Source organism: Sipha flava, unplaced genomic scaffold, assembly GCF_003268045.1.
Source record: "Sipha flava isolate LNK unplaced genomic scaffold, YSA_version1 34535_pilon_pilon, whole genome shotgun sequence".
In the NCBI taxonomy this organism is placed as follows: domain Eukaryota; kingdom Metazoa; phylum Arthropoda; class Insecta; order Hemiptera; family Aphididae; genus Sipha; species Sipha flava.
The window spans coordinates 1-8,066 of NW_020273039.1; the positions used below are offsets into that span (position 1 = coordinate 1).

At 27.1% G+C, this 8,066-nt stretch overlaps 1 pseudogene; it reads right to left on the reverse strand.

The window, feature by feature from the left end:
* Window positions 1-5,345: 5,345 nt before the first annotated feature.
* LOC112687346 lies at window positions 5,346-7,123 on the reverse strand (annotated as a pseudogene).
* Between the last annotated feature and the right edge of the window lie 943 nt (window positions 7,124-8,066).

The following is an 8,066-nucleotide window of genomic DNA, read 5'->3' on the forward strand; positions in this document are numbered from 1 at the left end:
CAATTTTAAAAATAATCAAGATCAAACATTTTAAACTTAAATCTAATCTCTTCTTTGAGATAAAATATTAAACATTATCACAGTTAATTAACAGGTAAAAGGTAGGTTAAATTACTTGAAATTTATTCATCTGAAAATGATTCATCATCCGATTCGCAATGATGGCAAGTATAACTATCTTGGGACAACATGCCCCAGTTTTGGAAGACCAACTAGCCCCAAATCATTTTTTTTATACTTTTGAAGGAATTATGAACATTATAGACGATGTTATGATTAAACAATACCTAAATCATGTTCTACATACCTTTTATAGTTGTTTTACTCTGCTGTAAATGTTTAAAAAAAAATTTAACACGGTAAAAACAACATTTTTAAAACGTTTAAAAAAAAAAAAAAAACGACAGTTGATAACAATATTTATTGATTACAAGATTAAGGGAAAATCATATAATCAATACAACTCGTACAGTGATAAACAACAATAGTCATAATACAATGCTGTTGATGTAGTGTGTCCAACTTAAAAGCTCGATTTTAAAAATCGACTTTGTCAACTTACCCCGGTACCCAACTAGCTCCGGTCTCCCCTACTGTTAGTGGAATATTTGGTAAAAGTTCTAAGAACAAAATCAATTTCTTATAAAACGAATCAAATCCTGCAGGCGTATACTTGACTGGTCTAAATTCAAACTAATCATATACATGCATATATCATATTGTTTTGCTGTTTACACTTGTTCTCTTTTACACGTAACGCGCATTTTCTCTTCCATGTAGGACCACTAAAATAGAATCCGGTCAGTGGACAAGCTTTTTCGTGGAAATTGTTCTGTTGATGATAAAATGTGTATACTTCATCGTGGAGTCTCTGTACAGAGTTATTATTCCGTATCCAGAAAAATCATTGGCTGATGACATCGTTTTGGTAAATGCTATAAAAACGTTGTAAAAACTATAAAAAAATTGTTTTTCTTATAATATTACATTTTTAAAATTCATATAGATCACAGGTACTGGACATGGTATCGGGAAGTGTTTGGCTATGCAATTCGCCGACTTGTCCGCCAAAGTGGTATGCGTCGATATCAACGAGCAATCTAACACGGAAACCGTGAAGGAAATCAACGCGAAATGGAAAGGAAAGGCTTTTGCATACACGTAAGTTACCTTGCATAAAATCTTTAGAATACATAATACCGTTGCACTATGATAGTGTAATAATAGCTAACTGATGCACTTTTTCTCGCAACTATAATGCCTATTATAATACTCCGTATGAGGCATATTGTGTCATTCGCACGTTGACGTCATTGGATTTATGTTTAACACACACAATAACAGTTGTTACGATCATATAATATCATATGAAAATAAAAATGTAGTACTTTATGTATGATTTAATTTTTAAGTAGGCAAATAACACTACAATATTCCTATAATCACAGTTTTGAAAGCACTACCTATCTAATTTTCAATTAATTCAATAATTGAGTCATGTATATAATTATTATTATAAATATAAAAAAGATCTGTACATACTTTATACTTACAAAATCTGAATTTATAAAAAAAAATTATTATACTTAATGATTAATGATATGTTAATATTTGGCCTACCTCAAATATTTGAGAAAGAGGCTAGGGAAAAGAAGAAGAATGTTGTGTTAATATTAGAAACATAAATGCTTATTTTGATGAACTACTATTATTTTTGCAAAATTCAAATTTTAATTTAGTCATAAACCTGTCATGACCATAAACATTTTATTTACAATATACCTGGGTTAGTGACCTATTTATGGAGGTGAATAATAAGGACATATCCGCCCCCATGGCTCTTTGAAATGATAAAATCTTTGCTTTAGAGTATTATAATTGATATTTTTTATTTTTTTTTTATTTCTAGTTAATTATGAATGAGTCTGGATTATCATAAAAAAAAAAAATCATAACTTTGTTCCATTAATAATAAGTTTAGACGACATTGAATTTGATAGCATATTATTTATGAAAACAGAGGTCAGAGATTTCTGAGATTATCAATAAACTGCTCGCGATTAAAAAAAAAAATATTTATAAAATAGTTTAAAAAAAAAACAAAAAAAAAAATAAAATAAAACTGTTGTTATGTAGTCGTTAATAATGAATAATCAATAAAAAAAAATTATATGAAATTTAGGGTATCTATTTATGTACTGTTATTTTGGAAGATGTGAGAGGCGTATTACCCCACGGGTCTGTAAACTAAAATTTTTGTCATTTGTCCTTTAGAAAAAATGATAAGCAAGCCTCTGACTTGGGTTTAAAATATTTTACTCTACTATGTAAGGAAACCATAATAATGGAATAACTGTTTTTGATAAATAGCATTTAGATATTGATTTATATAAATACAATTTCCGTGAATTTAATATAAAGATATTCATTATTTATTATATTAATGCCATTCCAATAAATCTGCTGTGTTTATACAGGTTATCCTCAAATAAAATTAATGCATTTTTGACTCATTTAGAATTAATCATTCAATGAAGACATTTTATTTTACACATGACTTTCTTATAACAATAATAATAATAATTTATATTTAAAATGCCTATATCACTTTGAAGTCGGTGTACTACAAACAGTTGTTTGTAATAATTATACTAATATTAGGTCTATTCCTATTGTAATTCAAGATGAACAAATATCCGGTACATTTGAAAGCATTAACCATAAAAAGACAAATTATATAATAAATAATGAGAAATTGACCTATTTATATAATTTTTGTAACTTAAATGTGACATTGAATATACTATATACACGTGTTTTTTATGCTATAAATTGTTCAAAGAATCTTAAAAAATATAAAACCGTTTAAAAAAACACCAGGATTGTTATGCTCGGTTTGAAAAAAATCAAGAACTATGTTTAAAAGCTAAAAAATATCGAAACAATAACAATTTAATTAAATATTATTGGAATTATATAAAAATAAATTTTGTAGTGATTCTAGTGACACTAAAAACACCTGGAAATTAAATAAAATATTTAACTAATAAATCTAATTATGATAATTATAAAATATTAATGTGTAACGATTAATTAATTGATGTACAAAAAGAACCTAAACTGCATCTAATAATTAAAATAATTATTCTTCCACTATTGGCTAAAATCTAACAAGTACTAAAAATTATAGATTCGACCAAGACTCTAGTGAGAGATCATTAAAATTCGTTTTCGAAAAATATTTCTCATTAAAACAAACTCGTAAAAAGCAATGATCATAAAAGTTTTAAAGATGATGTAGCCTGCGATTTCGATAAAACTAATATTTAAATTTTGAAAAATATAGCACCTTCTATAATACATCCTTAACACACATATTTTACTTAAGTATTTTAGTGAGCCAGAATCTAAAGACTCACTCAGTAAGATTAAACGATAAAGTTTATGTTTATATTATGTCGCAACTTTCACTGCAATGGTTCAACGTAGAATAATGATCGAAGAAAATAAAATAAATATTCTATTTAATGAAATTCAGCAGTTGCGCACATACGCATCACCTGCTTACTTAAAAGTTAAATAATTTCTAAATTATAGGTAACACTACGTCTATATTTATATACAGATATTTGGGTGAAGTGCATAAAATGGAATAAGGAAAAGTCTCAAGGTTTTTCATTGTTCCAAAACAACTAAAAAAATAATATTAATATTTCAAAATCCTCGCTTATATTAATAAAATATATACTTATTTAATATACTTGTTTTTAAACCGTTTCCCAATATGAATATAAAAATAACATTACTCATAGTCGTTTTGGCACGCTCAAGGTCAGGCGTGGATCTAGAAATGAAAAAAGGGGAGCTAGTAAAGTGAGTTACTGCCATAATTCGTTGCGCATGTCGATTTTTAAGCAAGGGAAATTCTCAAGGAGATCTCAACATTTTAATTTATCATTAATTTATCAATTTATTCATAAATAGGAATGACCCATGATATAGAAAGGGGTTAACAATTTTACATTATACTATTACATTATATATATATATATATGTATCAAACTGGAAGACTATAAAATAATTATTTAACCAATTTACCGTAAAATTAATTTATTGATATTTTTATTAAATTAATAATACAAATTGGACACTTAAAACATTAATTATACTTATTAAAATATTAATTCACAAAAATTATATAAATATTATGGTTGTGTATATACACACATACCCTATTTCTGGGGAAATACACAATATTTTAAGAATTGATAATTATCCATAGAATAGAAACGATAATGCATATTTTTATTTGTAGCTAATAACCTGATTTCCCAAACTAAATAAATAGCTATTCATAAACAAATTATAGATTTTCATATATTAAATTAAATTTTTAAATTCTATTTAAATAAATATTTTCTGATCATAGTAAACAATTTTCCAAGATTTTTGACATTTTCCAGGGGGGGGGGGCATGTCCCTCCCTTGCCCTCACATATGGGCGCCTTTGTTTGTACGTAGTCTTCTTTACGTTTAATTTTTTTTAATATTTTAAGTACCTGTCCGATATGGTTCTACCTAATATCTAAGGGAGGTCAACCTCCATATCCCCCCTTATATCCGTGCCTGATCAGGGTAAATTAAATAAAAATAGGATAAACAGATAGCAAGGGCAGACCCAAAATTTCGGGGGGAGGGGGGTGAAAAAATAAGAATAATTACCGTCAGGCCCGTATTTAAAAATTTGGCGCCCTCGGGCATATTATTTTATAAGCCCCACCCAAAAAAAAATAAATAAATAATAATAATATAATGCATATTATTTCGTCCATAATAGAGATTCTTTAATATTAAAATATAACTATGTATATAAATGAAAATCGTTTAATACTTTTTTTAATTAACAAATTAAACATATTATAACATAATAAAACATACTATTTTCTTTTTTTTATTGTTTTATTTTTTTTTTCATTAGGTACATCATTTTTAAAATTAATTTTGCTAAAATATTTTGCCGCCCTCGGACATGAGCCTACCCATGCCCCCTCTAAATACGAGCCTGATTACTGTTATTTTGAAATAATTGACTATTGGCAATCGTTATCACATGACTAAACAACACAAAATGTAGGGAAACCCATCAATCATAATGTTCCATTGTAAATAATATTATATCGATTACGTATATTTACTTATTTTTATTTACTGATAATAAGCGACTTACAAACACGCATTATTTTTACGGAGTATTGCCATCATGGAATTTCAAAAATTTGAGTTTTAAGGGGTGTTGACCAGTTGCCCCCAACGGCTGTTATCGGGATTTTTAAAATATACCAGTTGCCCTCACATGTTAATATATACACGATTACAATATATAGCCTGTAAAATAGGGGAGGTAAATATACAAATAATAAATAAAATTATTTATAAAAATAATGTAAAATAGTATATAATTAATTTAAAGTATAAGTTACCTTTGGGCGTCCACACTACAAAATAGCACCATTTTCGTTTTGTAATATTGAGTTGTCCTTGTACTTGGAAATAGTAACAATTATTTTTTTTTTTAATATTAGTTTTTCATCATTATAAATCATATATTTTAATTTTTTGTTATTTACAGCTTCTTCCGGTGTATACTCCTTTATACTTTGAGGACACTTAATTTCAACTATTGCGTCTTTGCCAATTAGTGCATCGGGACTTGCAGCTAAATAATTGAGTTTATTGTGTATAAATAATCCTGCTGGTTCAATTTTAACATCACACTTTTTTTCAAAATCTCTTTTGGTCATTGGTTCATTTTCAATGCCATACCTATAAATAATATGAATAAAATAACATTTAATTTTTTAGATTTTAGAGTACTTATGCAGTATGCTTGATTACTATAATACAAACCGAGTGGCAGGGTTTCCTTGAAAAATATCATAAAGTATGTTTTTGACAGTGTTTGCTCGAGAAGTGCTTGCTCTAAGTTTACACACTTTGCCAAAATTGGAAGCTGTGAGACGTGATTTTCTATACTTTTGCCATTCATTATTATTTTGCTGTCCTACAGTTCTTCTTTCCACTTCTTCTATTTCTTTTATAGTTAGCTTTAGATTATTTAAAAATATTTTTTCCTCTTTTAAATATTTGTCATGTGGCATATCAGTTATTGTACACTCTAATTCATTTACAGCTCCATAATTCTCATCTGGTCCGTCAATAATTTTTGTTCTCTTTGGAAAGGTTCTTATAATTTATAATTAAAAAAAAAAAAATCAGTTGAATATAATAATATAATTAATAGAATGAATAGAATTATTTTTAAAAAATACTATTATATTATATTATTAAGTATATAATAATAATATAACAATTTAAAAATCTAAGAGTACCTATATATTATAAGCTATATAAGAACTAGTTATATATATATATAGATTTAGCCCCCCCCATCTGTTTAATATAATCAAATTTAAATTGTTATATTATAATACCTTTCGAAATTTAAACGTCTACATTTTAATTTTAATTTTGATCTTTCTACTCTTTTTATATATTGTTTTGTAAATAATCCAGGGCTGGTATTCGTAATTTGTTTATGTAAATTACTAATATATTTTGGTCCACAATTATAAGATGTTACCGCTGTATTACACCGTGCACTATATGAACCTATAAAATATCAGTTGTACATAATATGTCAAACATATAATACGAAAATATAATTTTTAGTTTTATAAATATTTGTTATTACTTACCTCTAGAAGAAAAATTGACTCTTTTTCCACCTACATACTTTGCAACCACACTATTAAAGCCTTCAACTGCATTATTGTTTATGTTGTATATTAGGCTTTGAGCATGATGAGCGACAATATTTCTAGCTCCTAAAATATCTTTGAATAGTCCACAATTTTCCATTTAAGGAACTAAATTTACCTCACTTTCTTTAGGACCATTACAAAAGTAACTATATAAAATATAAATACATAATTTTATACGATTGCAAATAAAAAAAAGTGTCATTAAATTTATTTTAAATTGTATACTTAGCACAATTAGAATGATCTCCAAATACATAGTATGGGCTGTTCAATACATCTTGTTTTAAAAGTTCAACTTTTTCATTGTGATGCAACGTCATATTTTTTCGAAAAACTATTGCCTTGGTAATTACACACCTATTTTAAAATATATACATTCATGATTTTTTGATTTTTTCTAATAATTTTTAATAATATAAATATTTAATATAATATAATTTACATATAAATCATGCATATACACATACCGTAATTTTAGTCGTTTATCTTTTAAAACTTTCCTAAGAAATCCGGGTACAACTATTCCAGAAGAATTTTTTCGATGGACGGACAAATCAACAATTCGATTCAGATAATTTCTGAGAATGTGATTCATACATTCAATTTTTTTAACAAAAACATCGCGTCCATATGGTTTAGCCAGAAATAATTTTTTAGTTACACTTGAGTCACCATCTCCTATAAGCTTATTATATATAATATTATGCATTGGAATGCTTTGCCGAAATCCTTCCACAATAATATCAGCTTCCATTGCTGTAGAAGTACCATCCCAATTTTTGAAGCATACGTGAGCTGAAGCGGGATTTCCGTTTAATTTAGCTTTATCACAGATCGAACAATATTTATTACGCACCCTCATATACAGTACTTTTTTTGTATCGTAACCTATTATTGACACCTGTTGTGATAATAAAAAATTCAATAGTGATAGCGAAAATATCAAATAATCTATAAATATATAAAATAAAATACTTACTACACCAGACAGTACATTATAACCACTTTTGTATGATCTTTTCGACCAAGCACCGTCGGCAATCACAGTTATAAGTGGTACTCCATTTTCATTTATATTACCTTCTTTTTTAGCAATTTCAGCTTCCTCATTTCCCGCTAGTATCATTGCTTCTATAGCCGTTTCATTAGTGTGATTTGATACATCTAAGTGAAGTTTTTGGTAAGTCATATTTGACATACTTGGCATATTTAAAAAAAGCTGCCATGGTATCTAATTGAGCAAAT